Genomic DNA, 22,061 nt, shown 5'->3' with positions numbered 1-22,061 from the left:
TCCAGTAGAGACAGAGCAAGACTCAGAGATGGAGTGACGGGTGGGGAATTGGTAACACACAAAATCCTGTGAGCCTGCATTTTGGCTCGCCTGTCTTGAGGCTGTGTCAGAACAGCTGCATGACATTGTTGGGCAGGAAAATATTCCACTTAGGATTCAGAACAGCTCACCTTGTCTCCTCCAGGGGCAGTGTCTGACTCATACATGTCTAGGCATTTCACTTGAGGGCTTGTTTGAGCCTCAGTTTCTCCGTATACAACGCAGATGATCATGTCGACCCTTCCTCTTTCCCCAGCTGTGTTTTCCCTCCAAGCGACAGGATGCAGAATGAGCCAGCAGCTTGTAAACTGCTTCGAGCACCTTGGAGAAGGTGCTTGCGTAACTAGTGGGCATTAGCCGCTACGAGTGCCCCACGAGTCAAGAGTTTCCGAGTCGGGCAAGTGTAGCCGTCTCGGCCTGATGATTCGTGTGGACACAGTAATGCCTTTAGTTGGAACGTACAGTGTTGGTGATGAATTTGTTCTTGCGATGGCAGAGAACTTCATCTTTACTAGAATGCTATCAACGTGAGGAGTGTGCGGGGATTAGATGGGAAAAGAGTTGAAAGGAACCTGGCACTTGTGCCTGCCATGCAGAGGTCCACTGTACAAAGAACTACGGCAGCATGTTTATGCCCAGTCATCAACTCCTCTTGGCCAGCAGAGAAATTCTTCCAGATTCTTCTGCCATTTGTCAAACTTGCCAAAGTCCCCGGAGGCAGTTTCTGTGTCACTGAAGGTGGAGGGAAGGGAGGACTTTCTCCACCAGGTCTCACTACTTTCTCTGTTGATCTTGTGCGTCACATGGTGAAGCCTCACTGATTTTAGTACGGAATGTCCTTCCAGAATTGGTACAAGGAGGCAGCAGGGCCTGGGGCCTCAGCTTCCAGAAGCCTGACCTGGGGCTGCCACGCAGCTGGGCAGGAACCCTCCTCTGAGCCCTCAGAGCAGAGGCAGAGGGCAGGAAGGGCACGCGTGTCTCTGCAGCTCGCTGGCCCAGCCGTGCCTCCGAGTGCTGGCCACCCCAGTCCCTGCTCTAGGAGCCAAGATGCCATCTCCCTCGTACAGTTAATCTTCGTTCCTGCCACCAACTCATCTTTCTTTGTTACTTCTCACCATGCCTCTGGCCGCAGATTCCTTATGGATTCCTTTCTCAGGTGTCGTGTTTTGATTCCCTCCTCACATGTACTCCCAAGTGCCAAGAACAACTCTGTTCCGGCAGGAGGATATCATTTGGCTTAAAGAGGGTGGGAGTGGTAGCTTCTCCACATGAGCATTCTTTGGATTTATGTGGGGATTTATTCTGGGAACTGTTTACAGTCTCCCACAAGTCTCTCCCCACCGCCAACAACATGTTTCTGTCGCAGAGTCGCTCTGCTTTCATTGTTTGTAACTGGAGGATGATACGAGCTTTTCCTCCGGAGCCCGGGTAGGAGGGCTCAGCACGCTCTCTCCACACGCACCATTACTGCCCCAGCATGTTGGCGGGGCCCACACTGAACAGTGCAAAGTGCTTTGCTACCATCATTACAGCCCCAAGGCTCGTCCCCAATATTTGTGAGATAAACCTTAAGACTTCTTCCCGAATAGTTGGTTTCTCCAGCCCTGGCGTGGTGTTCACCCCATGGGGCAGCCCTCCCTGAGCGACTGACAAGCACTCCCAGGTTTAGCTGGAGGGGTCAGGTCCAACTGACATTTGCTTCTCTGTTGTCGTTGCGTCAGACTTAATGATACATGCTAAGGACAGTAGCTGCTCTTCTCCCTCGTCCCCATCGTGGTTTGGGGAGGTTGCGTTGCCCCATCTGTCACTTTGTATAGTGATTCAGGAATCTGCTGTTGGACATGGAACTAAACTTAGAGACAGGAGGGGTCAGGCCCCATGCAGGCGGCAAGCAAGCCTGTCCCCAGACAGGGGAGGGTGGCTCTGGGAGTGAACGCATCCTGGACATGGTCTGCCTGGACCAAGCGGGTCACCCAGCAAGACCCCTGCTTTAGGGGCTAAAATCAAGTAATCAGGCCAGGCCTGAGTACGAGCAATCTGAAGTTTGAAGGTGCTTCCAGGTACAACCCCTGACTCAGGTACGAAAACTAAGACAGTGGTCTCCTTTGATTCCGACCACAATTCTTGGAGGTAAACAGGGCAGGTGTTATTACTCCAATTTTACCAATGGGGAAACTAAGTTCCAGAAAGTTTAGTTAACTTCCTTAGAGTCAACTAAGTAAGTTACTGGTGGACTTGAGACGAGAAACCTCAAATTCCTGACATCTGTTCCAGTTTTTTCCATTACTCCATGCTGCACTTCAGCAGGGCTTATGCAAAACATCAAATGCAAGTGCTAGCCCTTCCAGCTGGGCAGGAGCTGGAAGCTGGCATGGGTTTCCACTGGCATGTCTGGGGCCCAGGAGGCTGCAGGCACTGTTTCCACTTGCTTGTACAGCAAGGTGAGGCTGCGTGGCTTGGCAGGGCTGAGACCATTTGGGGGCTCGCTGCTTATGAGGCTGTAGTGAGGGGAATGCAGCTGAGAGGGAGAGGAGTGGAGCAATGGTGCGAGTATCTGTGTGTGCACTTGTGTATGTACACTCACACACACACACACACACACAAGCCTGGGATCACAGGTGAACAGCCGTAACTACCGTCTGCCACAATGGCTGTTGAAGGTGGATGGAGCAGATCCCCTTCGAGGTCATCTGCAGCTTCCGGATGCACTGTGGCTTCTTACTTCAAGCTTCTGCATCCTAAAGGCTTTCTCTGGCCACGGGAATTTGCTGAGCCCCTGGGTGGGGCTGAGGCGGCCCAGAAGAGCCCCAGAGCTAATGGTCCTCTGGCATTGGTTAAGACCAATGAGGGATGGAGCTGGGCATAAATGTTGCAGGCTCCTTGCCCCTCGATAAGACAATTGAGGTGTTTTCTCTGGGGTCTTTGACAGGGACCCCAGTGGGAGTGAACCCCAATGCTCCCAGGAGCAGCCTGCTCATAACATCCCCCTTTTTGCTTCCCCTCTTCTGTCTTACTTCCCCAATCCCTCTTGGGATTCTTGGGATCGCCTCCCCCATAAGCTCTGTGCAACCAGATTTCTGTTTCAGGCATGAAAACTAAGACAGTGGCTTCCTAACTAACTCCTGCCTCCCAGGAGCACCTTGTACGTGGTGGGCTTTCAACACAGCCAGGTTCCTGCTGAGAGTGGCAAGTGTGCATTTCCTGGTGAGCACTGCTCCTTTTCAGCCATCGGACAGGAAGCCTGTGGCTCCGGTACAAATAATGATGGAGTTCTACCTGCTGGAAGAATCTTTCTTCCTATGTATCCAGGGGAGGCCCCGCATCAGGGCTGCATGGGTAAGAAACAGAGAACTGAGCTCAGTGCCTTTAAAAACGATGCCAAGTTGAAGTAAGCCTGGAGGATTTTTTTGCTGTTTTATCTTCTGTTTTGCCAACGACATGGACCCTGTGCAGGTGTGGCCTCAGCTATCCTTCACTCCCTTAAGCCCTGGTGAGCGGCACCATCAATGCTCCCTTTCCTGGGGGAGGCCTGCATCGCCTTGCTCTCTAAATTCCTCTTAACGTAGCCACGGAATCTTGGGAGCACGGGAAGGCAGAGCCAGGGCTCCCCGAGGCTGGAGCAGGTTCCTGGATGCCACCTGCCCTTCAGTCCTCCTGGGTTCCAACAGACAGCAGATTCGACTTGCAACCAAGCAGACACATGAAAGCAAACGTGCGCTTCTGACATTTTGTAACCCGCCTCCCACAAAACAGAAGGTACTCTTCTCCTTGTGTTATTCCCTGCCTTGTTCTTGACATTTTTAATGTGCTGAGTCTACAGCCGACTTTGCATTCCCGACACCTCCCACTCGAATTGGCTCCTGGTCCCTCCAGGCCTGAGATCCCAGTCACGTGCTACACCCCAGAGAACACTCGACATTCCCTGTCTGGGCAGGCTACCCTCCTCCTAACCTTGACATTTAGGGCCTGCTGTTTCTTTTCCTCTTCTCCTGTAATAAATCAGCGCCAGGCAAGGTTCACTGTGCGCTTGGCAGGGCTTGGGGAAGCTGATGCTGGGGTAAGGGGGCTTTTCTGCAAGCACTGGGTGAAAAGCAAGCATTGTCATTCTGCCCCTGTTGCCTGGCTTTGCAACGCTGTGAAACCCTAAGCAAAGAGCCCAGGTTCCCTTTCCAGGCCCTTGTCTGACCTGCACAAAGCTGAGCGTATCTTCCAAGTTCTTTCGCTTAAACCAGACAAAGTAATGCCGTAATGCCGTCCCTTGCCTGGGTTTTTCCTAGTTTGTAGCCCAGGCTGAGCTGCTGGCTGAGTTCATTCACCTCAGGGGGTCTGGTATGGAGCAGAGTCCTCGACAGCCGAAGGAACACAGAGGCTGGGCCATTTCTGTCCACCCGCCCCCAATCTCCCCAGGCCACGTCTAGGAGTTGGGGTTTGATTCGGCTTGGGAGTGAAGGGAAGTAAGCCTTTTTAGCGCCAAGTGTCAGATACTAAGCAATGCCTAAGGGTATGTATGTACGGGATGATAAAGTCATCAGATAGGCTACAAGGATATATTGTACAACACAGGGAGTATAGCCAATATTTTGTAGTAACTGCCAATGGAAAGTAACCTTTAAAAATTGTATAAAAAAATTTAAAAACGTGTTTTTCAAGACAGAGGGAAAGGGGAGAGACAGGGACAGAGAGCAGGAGAGAAATGGGAGAGAGAAAGACGGGAAAGGAAGAAAATGAGTCCACAAAATAATAGTGATGCAGAGGAGTGGCTGAGTGCCACCCACAAGCCTTTGAGTGGCATCGATGCCATCTGTCACCCATCTCTGCTTCAAAGTGGCGTCAGGAGCTGCTGAATGCATGTGCTAGCTCCACAGAAAACACACAGCTCAGATGTTAGAACCATGTTGCCTCCCACAGTCCCCTGGAGTAGGGATGAGTGTGAACCTCCTTACTCAACCGTGAGAGGTCTTCATCAAAGGACTTTCAAATGCTTCATGATATACTAAATCACTTGTGTAAATATAAGATGGTATTTTTTTTCTCCAACTCACTTCAAGACTTGAACACACACTATTTGCACAAGTCTCAAGGTTAATTTAAGAATACGTAGAAGATTCTTAAAGGAAGAGACCATGACAGTTGGGTTGAACCAAACGCCTGGCACACAGTAGGTGCTCAACAAATGTCTGAAATTGAACCAGGGAATGAATGAATATGAGGGATACGAAGAAGAATATTTTAACAAGAAGATAACTGAATATTCAACACTGATTCCTTTTCAACACATTTCATGGCATTCCTTCTGGGTCCCAAGGATGCAAGGATGAGTGAGCGTTCCACATGTCTATTCACTAGTCAGCCTGTGATCACACGCACACATTGGAGTAGATGTGGACAGGGTGCAGTGATGGGGATGGTTGACACCGCCCAGGGGTTTCTGCAGAGGTGTCTATATATGCAGGTCCTGAGGCTACCCAGGAGGTCTCACCAGGCAGACCACTTGGAAGACAGAACGTGAGGACAAAGGGATGAAACAGCCTAGTGTGTCAGAGAGCAGAGAGCTGGGGCAAATGGAAGGGGTGTGTGTGTGTGTGTGTGTGTGTGTGTGTGTGTGTGAGAGAGGGAGAGAGAGAAGGGTGGGGGGTTGAGGGAAGGCAGGGGCAGGATAGAGAGCCCTGAATGTCTCTGACAACCGCCAGCTTTTGCTGGTCACCAAAGATTTCAGAGTGTCTTCTATATGACCAACCACTGGCAACAGTAGGTGTCACTTATTCAAATCTTCCTGGGAAGCTAAAACCCCATGGACCAGCTGTTGCTGGTCCACACTCCCACTGGGGAGTGTGGGGTGTCTCCATGCCTCCTTAGGGCCTCCAAGCTAACGCTAGAGAGGTATGATCTCTGACCTTCTAAGCACCTCACGGTGCTTATTTGGTGTCTGGTCTAATTTCCTCTCTGCTGTGAGCTACCTCAGGGCAAAATCTCGCTGTTCTCTGAGCAGACCGAATGCAACAGAGCTTTACTGGGAGGATGGATGGGTGGACAGATGGACAAGTGGATGCTGAGTCCTACAAAAGCCTTTAAGCCTCACCACTCTCCCCTAAGGGGGCAAAAGTCATATTTACCATGACTACTTGTTTATTATTAACCTTGCAAGTCTCCGATGGGCACAGAGCCCAGACCAAAACCAGTCTGGTATGAAAAGAGACAAGGCAGGAGCCCCCAAAGAACTTCGCAAGAAGCCAGATCAGGGTTTATCAGAAGAGTGGCCAGCACAGGCCCCGAGGCCTGGGAGGAAGAGCATGGGCTGGAAGCCTGCGGTCCCTCAGGTCCTCGGGCCCCTGGTAGTTCCAGCAGAAGTGGGCCCAGTGCTGGAACACCACGAGCGCTTCTGCTACAGAATGCCCTGGAAGCCAGATGATTTGATAAAGCCCAAATCAGAGCAGATAAAAGGCAATTATGTGCCCACAGCCTGGGCTCCTGCCACCCTGAGCCTCCCTGGGGATGTACTTGTGGCATTTGGATGTTTCTCTCACAAAGGCCTGGAGAGAGAAAAACAGCCATTCAACATCTAATAAATTATCTATCGTGTCACTGCTTCTGCTGGCCTCGCTCTGACACTTCTCCCCTTCTGACTGTAGACAATCACCATTCTCTAATTGCTTAGTTCAGCTTGCTCACAGAGCTACAGCGACAGCGAGAAGCTCTCATTTGTCGCTGTTTGTTCGGAACGCTGAATCAAGCCAAATTATGCCTCAGTTTAGGCACGATTCTATTCTGAAGAGCAGCTCCCCGCCCCACACTGGCCCCAACGAGGCTTCTCTCTTGGTCCAAAGGCTGTACCTGATTTCCAGGAGATCACTAATCAGCCCCTCTCCAAACGGGGCCTGGAAGGAGGGTCCTTGTGTATCTGGGGGCCACGATCTGGCAGCGGATGGAGAATAACTGAAGGAAGGCAGTAAGTGCGTGCAGGTCCTGACCCCACTAACAAGTGGATTTCCCTGGAATTCAGACCAGCCTTGCACCCTGCGTGTGAGTCTCTCTTTCTTCAAAGCACAGAACTGAATGGCAGGAAAATAGGACAAATTGCTGACATAATTCAATAGTATTTATTCGCCATCCCATATTCATTGCTTGGTGCTTTACGCTCTTTGGGAAGCTTACTTCCTACAACATGAGTACAGATTACACACAGAAGTCACCGTGAATATATGGAATACGTGGAACTATGAGGCAGTGGTGTGAGCTGGACATAGCAATGAGCACAGATTCTCAGAGCAGTAGCACGTAGAGAATGCGTGAGAGAAATACCCGAGTGCAAGCTGGACGTCAGGCCTAGAGATCTAAGTGGCTCAACTGATTACTTAATTCATTTGTCCAACTCCATGTATTGAGGACCTATTAAGTAACAGGTACCGAATGAGGCACCGAGAATTTAAAGAAAAGAATAAACCTCTGCCTGTGGCTTCTAGAGAGAATTAAAGTACAAATAAACTAGATAAGTAATTAGAGCACAGTGGCACATGGAGAGTGGGAATTACTGGGGAGCATCAAGGAAGGATGGATGGACTCAGCCTGAGGAGACGGGACCCAGATTTGAGTGGACCTGGCGGGGTCGGTGAGCTCCTGAAAGGTTTGCTGAGGGTATTTCAGGCCTGGAAGCCGGAGGAGCAGGGAGCAGTTAAAGGAACGTGCAATAGTTGTGTGAACAAAGAATAGGGGGAGGGAGGCGGAGTGACAGATGTGGCTGGAGAGAGGCCGGGGCTAGTTCGGGAAGCTTCTGAGTGTCCTGTGAAGGATGTGGGCTTTTACACTGAAGGCTTTAAGAGGGGGGAGGACAGGAAGAGAGTCCCTGGCCAGCGTGGCGGGGAGTGGATGGAAGCGGGAAGGCAAGAAGCAGAGACAAGTGAGGAAGTGGTGGAATTAGCGGGGCTGGAAGAGACGCTTTCAGAGACACATGCGATGCGGTCTATTCCACCCTCACGTTTCTTTCTTTTCGCTTTTCAGTGCTTTTTGGGGCATTACTACACACAGCTGTTTTATAATTTGACTGTCTTAATCTGCTTATTCTGGAAGTCTTTCCCCACATTTTTCTTGGGCCCTGAGATCTGCCTCTATTACTGCAGTGTCCAGGTGCACAATATTTTCTGTCCTTGGATTGGGGTGAGAGACCCCAGAGCGCACATTCCGGTTAATGGAAGCTTCACATCATGGGTTGGACTCAACTTGAAGTCCTTCCTTTATGATCTAGATTATTAATTTATGTTCCCTCTTTTCAAGTTCATAAATTCTCAGCTGAAGCTAGTTATCTGTGTGAGGACTTGGATCTTTCCCTACTTTCTCTATCAGGGGTGTTAGTAATCCAGGGGTCAGGTCTCAGCCAGTTTATGAACACAGATTTACTGAATCATCACTATTCCAGGATGTGTTCAAGGAAGAGTCTGAATATTGTTTAACAGCCCAAGGAAGGTTCAGGCCATTGACGAAGGTTCAGGCCAGGCGTTCGTAGCAATAAGCAGCCTCCACCTGGTGCTGAACTCACCAACCTCGGGCTAAGGGTGAATGTCTGTCCTTCTCCAGAGAACTGCTCATTTGCTTGGTGTAACTCTGATGACTCAGCAGCCTCAGACTCCATACACGGAAACATCTGCCTCTGGGGTAATTGCCATGGTTGTTTTCAGATCATTACTGTGAAAGGTGATAAATGAAAGCACTCTCTAGGTGGCCTTGAAAAGAGCTCTGCCCTGAACCTGCACCTCTCCTCACTTTCTCCACCAAGAGTGTAAATAATTCAAGGGTCAAGAGTCAGCCAACCTATGATCAAAGATTTATTGGATGCTTGCTGTTTACACATCACACAGCTATTCCAGATCGTGTCCAAGAAAGAGTCTAGACTCTGAGTCTCAGCAAAAGTCCCTTGTAATCCCTCCCGCTGCCAACAGCGCTTGCTGCGGGCTTGGGGCAGCCTTCCCCTGTGCTGTTGTGAAAACCAATCTCTGTAAAATGCTCGCAAAGCCTGATGCACATCCGTCATCTGGACCCCCAGCTCCCTACCAACGACACAGAAACAAGAGAAGGGCTAGTCTCTGGAATGCTCTTCAGATCATAAATCTCCAACTATACTGAGGAAGCAGCCTCTCTCTTGGAGATGGTAAATCGATTTGCCTCAAAACCAACCAACCAACCGACATTTCTCTGAGCCTGGTTCTCATTTCCCAAAGGTAACATATTCTGGAGAAATGAAACAAAAGGAAAATAAATGGATTGATTCAACACCTCCTGTATATGTGAGTCTCTGTTAAGCACCATACAGGTACTACAGGGTCACAAAAAAACTAGGACTTGGCCTCTGACCTCGTGGAGTTTACATTCTACTCGGGAACATACAGAGCTGCATGAATACCTTTAGAGGCTCTAACATGAAAAGATGCGATCCCTCCCACCCGTTTACAGGTCAAAATAAAAAAACAAACCTATAGTGTAAAACACAGAGCTTACGTGTGTAAAAGTTCTGGATTTTCTGATTGCAAAATTCTGGACAAGTTAAGTGAATTCAAGATGAACTTTTCTCGTGTTTTTGTGGTCTGATTTTACTGGTTCTTTAAGCACAGGCTTCATCTGCCTACTAGTAATCTAAATGGGGTCCATAACTATACACGCAAGATACAAGACCATACACACCAGACAATATTACAAGAAAATAAAGGACATGGTGGGTCCCTGTGTCATTTAGGGTTCTCAAGAGAAACAACCAGTGGATTGTATATGTATGTGTACAGAGACAGAGACACATACACACACACACACATGTAGAATTATTTCAAGGAACTGGCTTAAGTGATTATGGGGGCAGCTGGCAAGTCTGGAATCTGTAAGGCAGGCCAGCAGCAGGTTGGAAACTCTCAGACAGGAGCTGATGCTACAGTCCACAGACGGAATTGCTTCTTCCTCAGGGAAACTTCAGTTTTGCCCTAAAGGCCTTTCAACTGACTGGATGAAGGCCACCCAGATTATCAAAGATAACATTTACTTAAAATCAATTTAAGTAAATGTTAATTAGATATACAAAATACCTCCCCAGTGACACCTAGATTAGTGTTTGAATAACTGGGCTATAGCCTGGCCAAGTTGACACGTCAAGCTGACCATCACAGTCCCTTACAAAGGATGTAACCATAATCGGGTGGGTCATCAGAAGAAGGAATCCCAGGATGTGAGAGCCTGAAGGGGATTCAGAGCTCACCACGTTCAATCTCTTCCATGCACAGGGATGCTTGGCTTGTACATAATCTTGAAAACTGATTTTTCTAATCTAGTAGCAATGTTGTATGTGAGGAATTCAAGGGGATTGTTATAGAGGCCTGGGGTCGAGATTCTTTCTTGATTAAGGCCTGATGGAGCAGAATGTACACAACAGGTGTCCAAAAATATTTGTTAGTTGTGTCACATGGGTATTGGAACTGGGCCTGAGGCTCAGTCCTACCCTTTGAGAGCAGGGCTCAAGACCATCAGTTCACTGATATGTCTCTAGGGCCTAGTCCAGTCATGGCACGTAATAGGTGCTCCAAAGCATTGGTGAAATTCATGAATTGAATGAATGCATGGAATTCAGGCCAGTTGGATGTGCAATATCCTGATTCTATCCATAAAAATGCAGACACAGAAAGGCAATATTCTAAGCATGAAGTATGGTGTTTTCTGAGTTTCCTCAACAGTCCAGTGGAAATGGTAGTATATTACCTATCTAATAGCTATATTCCAAGGATTATATGAGCATATGTATACAGTTATATTTTATATAATATATATATATATAGCATTTAGCACAGCACTTGGCATATAGTAGGTGCTCAATAACTGAGAGAGATTACTATAATCCACGTTATTTCACGCTATCCATTTCCAGTAGATGCTGTTGGTGCCATGCCCAGACTACTTTTACCAGCCATGGCATGTATGGTAAAACTACCAGCTCTGGGCACTGAGCGCCAATGACCCACAGCTGCCCATGGAGAGAATCACCCTCCACTAAAACAAGATCTTTGCTCGCTAGGCAGATCTGGTTCCCTGCCTTCAAGGGATGGCCCACAGCCAATGACTGACCCATATAGAGAGACAAAGAGTTAGCCTCCTTGCCTTAAGGTGGGACCAACCCCAAAGCTCATGGTGATAAAGCTGCAGCTAGTCTCCAGCTGAGCTCACATACTGGCATTTCCCCTGCCCTCTTCTGCTTCTCTCGCTCCCTTTCTCCTGAGAGCATGCCCTCTCATGCTCTGTAAATGCTATGTAAAAAAATCACTTGGACAAGAATCCTTGTCTCAGGCTCTGCTTCTAGGGAACCCAACTTAAGACATAAACATTTACTTGGAGAGCATGCCCCTTCTTTGCCTGTGCAGTGATGAGCCACTGCACTCATGTGATCCTGCTATTCAGATCCCCGGGTGAGTCTCTGCCACACGCTGTTCCTAGCCAGAAGAGGAAAATGGCCTTGCCGCTGCAGCTGGCGCCTGGCTCATCCGTATCAGACCTCTCTAGGCTGGTGCGGTGAGTCCTCTTTAGCTTACATTTTGCCTAATTCTTCCTGGCCAAGTCTATTCAATTAGCCTTGCCTGTTCTTTAAACTAAATAATCACACTTTCAAACACTAAAGCTTGAATTTCAGGGAAGACATTCACTCATCTGTCCATCCATCCATCCATCCAATCAACAATTATGGAGTAGTGTCCATGTAGCTGAGAGCTGTGTTAGGTGCTGGGGATGTGGCTACAAACATAGACAAGACGTAGTACCTACCCTCCAGGATGTCGTAGTCTGGAGGGAAAAATGGACAAATATGCAATTGCGATGGAGTTTATGATCCACTATAACATGATACTACAAGAACACAGAGAAGAGATTCCTAAATCAGGCTATTGGTTCAAAATGACTTGGTCTTCATTGTGATTGACCTAAACAGAAATAAATAGAATGGATATCCCCTAGCACGCTGCAAACCAAGGCAGTTACTTCAGAGAATAAGGTGTTACAATGTAGAATGATGTGTAGTTTTAAACACAAAGAATAGTTGCCTAGTGATGGACAGAATAAGGAAATATAAATGCAAAGGGCTCTGTCTGCTGTGTCATTACTGCTATAGCTTTTCTCCCACTCAAATGCTTCCTTCCTGGGGACCCAAAGAAAGGGCAGCTGAATTAGACGTTTTCTGTCTGGGGACTGGCTAGATCAGTGGCAATCAAACCCGAGTTCTCCCACTGCCTTTCCACCTGATGGCATGGCTGATCTCCCACAGGCATGGCCAGGATGCAGAGGTCTCACTGCACAGCTGCCTTATTGGTGCTTATTCCTCCTAAGCCATTCATCAACCTATTCCTGCAAGACATGTGGAGGTTATATAGCCTAACCGTGAGGTTGGGAATGTTAATTGTTCTGTGCTGATATTAGTGTGGCTGGTGCTAATGGGAAAATAATTACTACTCTGTGCCTTTATGGCCATATTCATTGCTCTCTGGTGGTTATGTAGTTGTTTGGCTATACGTGGTAATGGCACAATGCACCGGGGCTACTGTTGCTTCAGCTATACAGCTGGAGGGAGTGAGATAGGAGGAGGTGTTTGAGAGGTTGGGACTTAAGAAATAAAGACTTCATTCCTCTTGAGACTTTTCTTTTTTTTAGTCTTTGCAGAGCTCTCTTTGCAAAATCTCTATGTAAAATCCTAAAACTCCAAAACATTTGGTGATTCAGGAACCCGAACATCTTATTCATAAGTCAGCTCCGTTGGTGATTCTGTGCTGCGGTCTGAACAATAAGGAGTCTCCTCGTCTCTCTGGATGCCTCCTATCACCTAGCTTCCTGAGTTATAAGCCTTGGAGTCGATCTAGATTCCCCCATCTCTCCTATTCTCCTGTGCCCAGCTCCAGTCACTCTCAAAGCCCATCAGTTGTATCTCTCGAGCATCCCACTTCTGTCGCCTTTGTCGCCTCCTCTCTGGTCCTGATCACGGCTCTGGTAGGGGGCCTGGGCATTTATCTCTTCTTGGACTCTTGATTGACAACTGCCACCTTACTGGTCTCCTACCTCTAGTCGCAACTATTCCAGTCCACCGATCGTGCCGGTTCCTTATTCAAAATTCTCCCCATTGACTATTGGATAAAATAAAAAGTCCTTTCCAAGATGCTTCAACATCTAACCCCTGCCCACCTTTCTAACTTTACCTCCTTTCACACTTCCTTCTTCTTCCCAGCAGCCCTGTGTATGGCTCACGACTTGCTCTTCCCTGAGTACATCGTGCTGTCTCCTCCAATGCCTCTCTTGCTTCCTGGAATGCCCTCATCCTTCAGAAGCTACTTTGTCTGAGACCCCTCCCTGCCTCGCCAAGGCAAATATAACCATACCTCTCCTGTGTCCTGCAGGTGACACCTCAAGCACAGAAACGACCACACTGCACTGTAATGGTGTGTGGGCTCATCTGTTTCCTCACAAGACTGTGAGTGTCTAGAGGTCCATGAGGTTTTTCTCTCCTTAATTTTCAGTACCTGGCACAGTTTCAGGTACATGGAAATTATTTAACATACGCTGAATAAATGAATGAAGTGGTTTTCCTCCTTATGAACTAGGGTCTTCTGGATTAAAATGGCAGACGAAACAATTACTCTTTAGAAGGATCATATGAGATGTTTTTATCAATTTATAGTTATAGTCACACAGTCATACCTGTTAGAAGGCCAGTCTCCCCTTCTTCATGGTCCTCACATGGGCTGTTCCATCTTCTTGGAACACTCTTCCTTCCCTGTCGTATGATTTCAGCTTAAGTGTGTATTCTTTAAAGAAGCTTATACTGAGCACCCTTCCAACCCCCATCAGTCTAGGCTAGGCCCCCAGTTATATGTTCCCATGGCATCTGAATATTGGCTTTCCATTTTATTTACCCCAATTATTATTAGAAAATATTAATTTAATAACTGTTTTATCTATTAAGTTCCTTGAAGGCAGGGGCTAATAGTCTTATTCACCACTGTGTTCCTGAGCCTGGCATATCACCTTGCCTGTACAGAGTATATAATACATATTTAAAACAAGGAACTGAAAAAGTTTCCAAGGCAAGACATTCTTTTGACATCTACTTTACGCACAGATTAACAGGTTACATAACTACATCTCTTTCCAGAGGTAGGCTGAAGTGCGTGTTGTCTTGCATAACATTTCAAGCAACACATTGAATTTCCATCAGTTTGGACTAAGAAGAATAGGGGAGAAGATAGGTTCTTTTGAGTATGTGATCAATTTCAATTTCAGGCTTTTTTCCAGGTCAGTTTAGTTCAACATCTCCTGAGCACCTACTGTGTGCTAGGCACTACCTTGGACTCAACACTGGGTACAGGAACAAGAATATGACAGACTCTCTGACTCTCTGATGCTTAAAGCCCGTTGAGAAATGCCTCTCTGTAGATTTACTAAATTTTAATTCACTCTAAGCACATCCTGTTTCTTTAAATCATGTGGTCATCTCTCCCCAGTTCTGTCTGGAATGTTCTTTCCTGTCTTAACCATTTGGTTCATCATTATTTCTCTCTCCTACAGCAAACCCTTTGATTAAGATCACACCGCTCCTTCCCCAGAATCTTCATTGCTCCTTCTCTGCACTGCTTTGCTATTCTCCCAGGACTGTCCCCATAAACCACCCACTGCATCATCCTCCCTCCTTTACTCCTATTCTGTGTGTGCCTGCAGGGCAGGGACCATCATTTCATTCTGTCTCTAGCACAGTGACTGAGATATAGGAGATGCTCAACGATTTTTGTTGTTTTTACAATGAACAAATAAATTAATAAAACTCGTGTTTTTAGCTAGAGATAGTGCAAGACTATTTTTTTTTTACTATGCAACATCTTTAATTTCTCAACCAAAATAACTGAAAAACAATTTTACAACTTTTAGCTCTACTTTACATCCAAGCATTTATCCAATTAAAATGTGATATCTTTCTGCATCACATTAATGAAATTGTGTCATAGAACTGTTGCAAGACTATTTTTAATGGATTGTTCACAGTTAGCGGTACTCACTCCTATAAAGACCCAGACAAAATTCCTCAGTATTTCTTCCCCTGTAATCAAGTAAGTTAAACATCCCCTAGTATATCTTATTTATCTCAGGATTCTGTAAGATTCAGTCATATGAAGCTACCATTTCTGTGCATCAAAAACAATTGAATACCGGTACATCACATGGCTCAACCTAATGCTTATCCGCTCATTAATGACGGTGCCAAGGTGAACATCAAAGTCTACATTTAGATGTTTCAGATTCCAAAAGAGAGGACTGTTTTCCTTATCTCATTCTGGATCTTCTCCCTGGCCTATGTCTCCAAAGCTGTTCAGGAGTATCTGCTAAGCCCACTGCTTCTTGCATTTTCCCTGAAATCAAAAATGTTTGGAGCACGGTGCAGAAATAATCTTTTTTAGCATCATGTATGAAAGGTCAGCATTCATAGGCAATTAGCGAAAGCCCAGCACAAAGTGTACGTACAATAAGTGTCTCTGAATGAATACTAAGCGGCACAGTGGACATTACTCATATCATGATGAGACTCTCCAGGTGGTTGGGATGGAGGGATTGAGGGATAATGGTTTTGGTGAAGCCTCTCCTTTTCTGGAGCGAGAGCCACACTTTTTGCTATTTGTTCCTGGGCCTTTAACTCCACTGCCCTGCCCCTGTCCCATGTGGCTAACACCCACAGAACCAAGCTATCCTCTGAAACATCTAACCACAGCCTCTGCCTAAGACTTTATTGCTCATACCATGCTTTACTCCATTTCCCAAGCAAATGGCATCATTGGCTCCCAGCTTTTTGCCTCATCTCCCATCTAGGTCTGTATGTTCACCACTAGAATCTCACGACTAATATTTCTCTACCAAAATTGCCCTGTATTTCCCTCTTTGATGGAGGCTGCATTTTCTCTAGTCACTCAAAATATCACCTCTGGATGTTGAGGGAACACTTGGGTCCTAACCCCCAGCACTATCCCTACTCCCTCCTCATACTCCATATTTCCCAAGCTTACCTGGAAAGGTGGAGGAAGAGAAGGCAGAAGAGAAGGGTGAAGCCCAAGAACCTGGGTATTTTTCTTGATCAAGAATCAGGACTGCTCTGGATAAACAGAGGTTGTGTATGGAAGTGTTCTGTATAGTTCAAGGCCACCAGAGCTGCAGAGGCCAAAGTCACTTTAGCAGGAACTCTGACCTGGCTCCCAGAGAGAACTGCCTCCACCTTTTCCCTGTAGATATTATCCCTTTTTGTCTGCCAGGAATATAAATTTCTGCTCCCATCTTACAGCATTTAACCTTCAGTTTGAGTCCTTGGTCCCCTCAGGTCTACCAGTTCCCACCTCCTTCCTTGCTCTGTGACACCTGTTGAAGGAGACACACAGGATTTGCAGTCACTGCAGTACGACTTGTGATTGTGAGGTAACTGGATGATATTATCACCTTCTCAGAAAGTCTTCAAAGATATCACGAGGAAGTGAGGCATTCCTCTTCTGGCAGGTATCTGTGTGGTCAGTTAAGATGACCACTGCATTCCATCCCAATCATGTCATTCAGCCATTTTTCCACAGTGGGCACGTCCACAGAGACACTGAAGGATGTGAGAGTCCAGAGGACTCAGCTAAAATGCAATTCCAAACACAGCACCCACACATGGGTTTCTAATAATCAGTCTGCACGTAGTCTCTCCACAATTCAGGACGTAGGTTCCTCTCACTGCATTGTTTTTGCTTTTTACCTCCTGCCTTTTGGCAGTTTTAAAATGTTAAAGGCTTCTTGGAGATAGTGACAAAAGTATTCATTATCAAAGAGAGCTCTTGTATATAGTACAAATATTAATGTGTGTGACTCCAAGAGCTAGATTGCCTGGGTATAAATTTCCGCTCCAACAACTTATAGCTTTTTAAACAAGGAGAGGTTATTTAACCTCTCTGTGCCTCAATTTCCTCATCTGTAAAACAGGAATTATAATAGGATGTACCTCAGAGGTCACTGGGAAGATTAAATGACTCAATGTATATAAAGTACTTAAATCAATACCTGGGAAAAAGTTGACAAAAAATATACTGTTATATTATTGGTAGTAGATAATGTTTAGCATCTGTCTTAGAGGAGTATGTTTTCCGGCAGTGTGTCTCCTATGTAAGAACTCACTGAAGCCCTTGCATATGTCCCTGGACCATCTTGAGCTCTCTAGACTTCTGAGTATCACAGGTTTTGCAAAACGAGTCCCAGACTAGAAGCCAGAAGACCTGGGGGGTTCTGTAGCTACCTACTTACTATTCATTAACAGCCTACACGGGCCAGTCCTCATACCTGATTCTTCTCCTGTTACTTTATGTATTCTTCACACCAGTTCCGCAAGGTGGCTCTTATTTTCCTAATTTCACAGATGAAGAAACAAATTCAGATTAACCACTGAGTCAATGCTATGGAGCCAAAAACGCAGGTCTGGAACCACTATTAAAATCTCGTTTTAAAAACCCAGCACGTGGTTCTATGGAAAGTCACTCAACCTCTGTGACCCTTATTTCTCCTGCCTGTAAAACTGGAATATGCCTCCGGGGTCCATCTCACAGGGTTAGACTCCAAAGAGAAAGTGTTTATGAGGCCGGCTGTAGGCCGCGAAGGGACAGTCTGAATCCTACTCCAGGAGCGAAGAAGCACTTGGAACAACGAACCAAAAAGTCGCTAACGCCGGGAGAAGACCGCCGCTTCCGGGAGGGCGCTTGGATGAGTGGCAGGAGCATTGGCCAATAGGGCTGCGGGAGGCGGCAGGGGCGGGGTTACCCCTCAGCCGTGCTACGCCTTGTGGGAAAGGGAACGGCTGCGGGCCTGACCGTTCTCGGATCAGTCATGAGAGATTCCTGAGCCAGACGGCCTGTGGGACTTTAGCAAATGCCAGAGCGCTTGCCGCGGGCGCCGAGATGCCTGTCCTTAATGTAAAGAGGCTGGCGAAACCTCGTTAGCGAGAAGAGCAGGCTGCTGGCGAAGTCACGACGTGCTGCAAATGGCCTCAGCGAGCCTGGGCTCTGGAATGTGGGCGTCGGGACAATTGATCTCTGTAATCAAGACCCCGGGGGTCCCGGCCTTCTGTTTCCTGTCTCATTCCTGACTGTTCCAGGGGCGGGGACCGATGGGGAACAAGGGGAGGCAGAGAGCAGGGACTGTTTTCCTACCAGAAACACATTTGCAGTCGTCCTAGAAGGAGAAATTCATTAACAGTGGGATTCGAGGAAAGAATGACACCTTGGTTCTCATATTTGGATGTGATCCGTTCACTTCGCTTTTTAGGCTGCCACCACCATCTCTCACGTGCTTTGTTGCCATCGTTCTGACTCGTTTCCTGCTCTAAGATTTGCCCATTCCTGTCGGGCCCACCGTAACTCAGAGTGACTGCTGCTAAATGCTCGGGACATACCTCTACATAAAACTCAAGGGATTCCCCATGACCCTCAGATGCAGGCCTAACACTGAACTTGGCATTAACGGCCATGAGGCTCTAGCCTCTGATTACTGCCCCAGCCCCGTCTCTAGACACCTTCCACTCCCTTTCTTCAGTTAAGAGTTTGTGAGATGAGTACGTGATCAATGAGTTAATTCTAGAATTATCAGCAATATTATCAGAATAGAAGAAGTCCTCCATAATCTGACAATGAATTCTCAGTAATTGCCTCAGATGGGAAGTCAGCTCCGCCCTGGAGTCCAGGAAACCTAAAGGCTAGTTCTTGCTCAGCTGCTGATTTTACTGTGCAGTCTATCACAGGTTGCTTCCAGTCTCTGTTCCTTTATTTATAATATAGAGCTGGTGAGTAACATTTCCTGTTCTCTTATATTTTTACCTTTTCAGGATACTTCAAAGGTAAATCTAGTAATACATGGAGAAGCACTTTACAAATTCAAAGTATTATTGCTATATGCCCCTTACATCAGGGTGTACACCTTAAAAATGGGCCATGTAGAACCTGCACTTCATATACAATATGTCATACCTAAGGTTTATTTTTATATCTGACATAGATTTAAAGCACCTCACAGATTCCTTTCCCTATGGCTGGATCTGAGATGCCCACCTGACTTGTAAGCCTTGCCCACTTCTGTTCACCAGTTATTGTATGTTTTAGCAGAAGGGCCTAGAGAGAAGGTGACATAGAAGATGTTAACTAGAGAGTGCTGGCTGGATGAACTAAAAATGGCTCCGTCTTAAGGAGACCTTAAAAAGTAGTTCTTTTTTTGTGCTACACACAGGGTTGCCCTCAAAGGAATTGGAATAGCATGTAAAATAGAACGTGGGGTCATGGGCTGCTGTAAGTCCCTGATCACACCATGCTCTTAATCACCTCATTTTCTCTGCCTTCAATGCCCTTTCCCAATCTGGGGTGCCTCTCTTCTTTCCTTCCCCCAACCTCCCAACATACATGTACTTTTCATTTCACTAACTCTTGGAAAATACCATACATATTGAAGAGTGAAAAAATAAAAGGATGATGGATGGATAGATGTTTGGGCACCATGGACATAAAGTCAGAAGATCTGGGTTCTTGTTTGGGTCGGCACAACCGCCTTGTAAAGTAAGTAGAGAAGCAATTAATTGTCCCATTTTACAAATTATAAAATTGAAATTCAGAAAGTTAAGTGACTTGGTTGAAGACATATTGTTACAAAGTGACAGAACTGGCCCTTAACTCTTAGGATATCTTTCTTCCTACAACATCATAATTCTTGAAGTCAAGAAAGACTGAATTTCCATGCTGTAGGCTGAGAAGAAGCCATCTTTAGAGAAAAGGACATTTATATGCCTGTCTCCTTCACCACCTCCTCCTCCCCTAAGCAAAGGATTTCAAGGCAAGCCAGTACTCAGCCTAATTTTCAAGACAGTTCTGGAAAGTGATGGCTGTTAGGAACACGGTAGGGAAGAACTAGACGTCATGGGATTTCAGCCCTCTTTTTTTTTTTTTTTTTTTTTTGCGGTACGCGGGCCTCTCACTGTTGTGGCCTCTCCCGTTGCGGAGCACAGGCTCCGGACGCGCAGGCTCAGCGGCCATGGCTCACGGGCCCAGCCGCTCCGCGACATGTGGGATCCTCCCGGACCGGGGCACGAACCCGTGTCCCCTGCATCGGCAGGCGGAGTCTCAACCACTGTGCCACCAGGGAAGCCCCAGCCCTTTTTTTAACAGACTTTTAATGGGAGACAGTACAGTTCTCTGCTTATGAAAGGAGCCTGTTTCCATGGCAAGGGAGGGACTGAGGGAGGAAGGAGAGAAACAGTAGAGCATGTTTTCTCAGAATCATTTCTTCAGATACAGTGAACAATTCAAAGGACCAGGGCATTTCACTGATGAGTGTGGCAATGGGTGAGCACTGAGAAGTATTGATAGAACAGTTCTTTAGGTCTCACCCAAGGGACAAGATCTATGAGAAACGTAGGCATAAAAATGCTTTATTGAGCTTGTGAACCTGCCCTATTTCATCTGCTCTGGCTCACATCTCTCCATACAGTCTGAAGCTAGACTTCCTGGGTTTTAAACCCCGGCTCTACCACTAGCTAACTCTGTAATCATGAGTATGATTCTTAACCTCTTTGTCTATTCTCATCTGTAAAATGGGGATGATAATAATTAACACCTCCCTTGTAGGTTGTTGTGAGAATTAAATGAATCAGTTTATGCTCATACCTTTAGGTCAGTGTCTGGCACATTATAAATGCTACTGTCTATCATTATTACAGCTGCCTCTTGATAATTGAAGTAGGGCACGTACATTAAGACAGTTATTTTCAAATGGATCACAAAAGGGAGGAAAGAAAAGAGAGAGGAAAGAGAGACTAGATCAACTGGGGCTCTTATACACGTTCTGGCCCCCTTCTCCATCTCCCATCCCCAACCTTCTGGAAATTCAGACTCATTTGGTCTGGGGTAAGACATAGTCATTGTATTTTGAAAAGGCAGCTCTAAACTGCTTTCTTTCATCCTACCACTCAACCTAACTCCCCAACAGAATCTCAACTTTACGGGACTTCTCTAGAGGGTAAAAGGTACTTTTACTTCATGAGGATTACAGCATAGTATAAGCTTGGGCAGGGCATGTATGCATTACTATTATTAAGTCTATCCAAACTTAATTGGATTGAAACCAGCCTAATTTAGGAGTCAAACTTTTTTGCATTATGGATAAGCTGATGAGCCTTCCTCAGACTTACAGATGATATTGATATGATGATACTCTTTCTGTAGACACCAAGCCCTAATAATTTAAAGCTGGATCATACAGTATTGTGTCCATTATACTGCAACTGACTTTTTTCACTTAATAACCTATATGGGCATACTTCCAAATTCATGCATATAGATCTAACTCATTCTTTTTCATAGCTGTATAATACTCCATTATATATATATATTTTTTCATGCTTTCTTCAACCATTTTCTATTGTAGGAAATGCAGATTTTCTGTACCCTAGATTTTTAGGCAACAAACACCTTTCCACATAAATCTGTACATACTAGGTCATTTTTTTCCTTTCCTCTTAGGATGGGATCACAAAAATGTAATGTTTGGATCACAAAGTATGTATACTGGTAATTCTAGATGATATTGCCAACAAGGTTGAAACACTTCACCACTGCCCTTCCCACGAGCTTCTCCAGAGCCTAGTATGTGTCGTGTGGGAAGGGGGCAGGCTGACCTAGAATACCTTCACGTAGATGCAGCTGGAGTACAAGACTATGATTCATGGTTTGTGAAGTATTTTGGATCTTATGGTTCAGCTAAAATCTCATTAGATAACATGCCACCTGCCCTTTTCAGAATATAACTGTGTCCATGATGTGGCTAAGCATACTACCCACCCTTGATTAGCCACAAGCATCAATCCGCCTTCTATCCCTGCTTCTAGTTTTGTATGGTACCTGCTTGAGGGAGAGAGAGAGTGGGCCGGAGAAGATGCGAACAAAGTACAAGGGCAGGTAAAAGGAATTGTGGGAGTGGAAACC

This window comes from Grampus griseus, assembly GCF_964374135.1.
Source record: "Grampus griseus genome assembly, chromosome: 18".
Lineage (NCBI taxonomy): Eukaryota > Metazoa > Chordata > Mammalia > Artiodactyla > Delphinidae > Grampus > Grampus griseus.
This window is presented reverse-complemented; position numbering follows the sequence as displayed.